Source organism: Tupaia chinensis, unplaced genomic scaffold (assembly GCF_000334495.1).
Source record: "Tupaia chinensis unplaced genomic scaffold, TupChi_1.0 Scaffold143648_1, whole genome shotgun sequence".
Lineage (NCBI taxonomy): Eukaryota > Metazoa > Chordata > Mammalia > Scandentia > Tupaiidae > Tupaia > Tupaia belangeri.
Window position 1 is genome coordinate 162,628 of NW_006203497.1, and position 2,697 is coordinate 165,324.

Genomic DNA, 2,697 nt, shown 5'->3' on the forward strand with positions numbered 1-2,697 from the left:
ATCAATAAGTATAATAAAGTAACAATAATTATAACAATAATAGCAAATAGGTATGAAATTGGTAGTCACATAGTTATCTTTATCCACTGGCCCGGAATTTTAAAATATAATTAAACTCAAATGTCGAGTGAAATAGTATGACCCTTCCCACTTCATCATGGTTTAATTTGAGCCTTAAGTACAGGTGAGGAAGGGGTGAGGAAGGTGGTGAGGGGTATTTAATACTCACTTGACTCTTTGGGGAAGACATCGATGGCATTTTCTTGGCACAATATCCTTCTCTATGAATGCGTATTGCTCTGTCATACAGACAAACGGAAAAGTATGTTCCAATGACATTAACTAAACTAATGGAAAGATCCAGAAAGCTCCACAGATGCAAACAATACATAGTTTCTTCTACATTTCCACCAATTTTCATGTGAGCTATTGTACCTGCATAATTGCAACCACACTTAGATTATAGTTCAGAATTTGTCTTCTTTAAAAATTGAGAATACTGCCTATTTTCATTTCTGCTTTAAAAAAAAAAGGTTTGATAGGATTAGGAAACACATCCAGTCTTTGTTTTGAGCTGGCCCATTTTGAAAATTGGGGTCGTGGATGATGGCTTCCTGAGTGGGGCAGCAAAAGCAACAGCAACGCAGAAGCATTAAAAAGATTCAGATGTGTGGTACTCAGAGGCATTCACAAATGTGTGCGTGCATTGACATGCTTGATTATGCAAAAGCTGAGCTGTGCAAATCATAATAATAAGCTTTCTCATTAGATTTCCTGCATTTTCTGCTTCTTGATCAGTCAGAAATATAGCCAAGCATTCTCATTCTTTTAAAATTTTCCCATTTATACTTGTTTCAACTACTCAGAGAAAAATAGGGAAAATAGAACAGTAAACAAATTTTAATTAAAGGGGAAAAATGTCTAAATTTTTGCAAAACTCAAACGATATGTACTTTGATTATTTAGCTCGAACACAAAAGTTTACTTGGCACCCATGGAAATTCAATCATCTCACAAGTCAATAACTAATTATATAATACAGTATAATTATTTTAAAAGTAAACCTAAAATATAGTAGTTTAAAGGCCTAATTGAAACATTTATTTCCCAAAGAAAGGTTTTAATCAGAGACATCATGGCCTTGGAAAATAATGTGATGACAAGTGATAATAATAAGAGTAATTACATTGTGCAGTTTTCACATTTTTCTAAATGTTTAATATTACTTTACTCGTCTAAAATGCTTGATTTTCATGTTGAGGAGAAATAATAAATATAGTTACCTATAGAAAGAATGAAATAAATCTCTTATCAACATGACTGATAGTATCCTTACACCGGTGGCACATCAATATCTATTTTGTAGTGCAATAATATATTAGACTGATTTTCTACAACAACCATAGTGTTTGTTCAGCTTTCCAGTTTAGTATCAGCTAAGTCAGTGATGAAAAGAAGCTGAAAGATTCTTACTCTAAGCTATTTGCATCAATATAAATAACAAATCAAATCATTTTCTCTCTCTCTCTTTTTTTATTTTTTATTTTTCCCGAGCCCATGTGCTTGGAAGGAGACAGAGACAGAGACAGAAAGAACATGAGAAATCACACCCCAGGGGGAATGGCCACCCTGCAATCCATTCTCCTCCATTCTCCTCCTGAGACTTTGGGTAAACATGCATATGCACCCTGCATGATTTTTGAGCCTCCAGGTCTGGACTTGAACCACAGTTACCCATGTGGGAGCCTAGTACCTTAACCACCACACCACTTCCTGGCCCCAAAAATCAAAGTATTTTTACTTGCTGTAGATAAAAGCAAAACTATTTTCCCCATTATGCACGTGGAGGTAAATGTTAATTTGCTTAATTGCACAAGTATATTTGAAACTATGATTTATATATTTTTTATGTCAATATTGTAGGTCAGAGAGACTTCAGATGAGAGAGAGGAAAAGGAATAATTTCAAGATCAATTCTGAACCACCCAAATCCCATATTATACCTGAGACAACTTCTGGGGCTCTCTGGCTTAAGATAGTGCAACGCCTAAACGCTATGCTCACTGTGTCTTCAAGATCAAGAATATGTATACACCATAGCGAGATTAAAAAAAAAAAATCTCTGTTTTCAAAAATCTGACTAGTCTCTAGGTCATACTTCTACTTTTCTCCTGTGGCCTTCTATTGTACTCCAAATTAAGTCACCCCAGCTACTCTCATAAACATCAGTTGAATATGTGTAGAGATAATCCAGTAATTGTGTTAGTTCTTCTAAATCTAATATGTCCTCTAGCTTACAAGCTTCATACCCCAAATATATATTCTACGTTCCTGTATTTTGTAAACTTTGCTCTCTGAATTTTACTGTTCACTTCCTGAAGTCTTACAATGGGGGGGAGGGGGGAATGAGAAAAGGACTCAGGATCCTTCCTGGAGTGCAAGCTATCTCAGCAATACAGTAAAATCTCCAACTTGCCCGTCTTTTTTTTTTTTTTACAGTGCCCTTAATTTCACATTCATAGACATAAAGACTAGTGCTGTCCTTTAAAAGTTGGAAACATGGTAACAAGAAACGTATTCCATATGCTTTTCTTTTTTCTAATTTTTAATTTTCAGATTAATTTCACAATTTACATAAAATCTCCATTATGATGTCAATAACACATATGTGTGTGTATATATATATATATATATGTA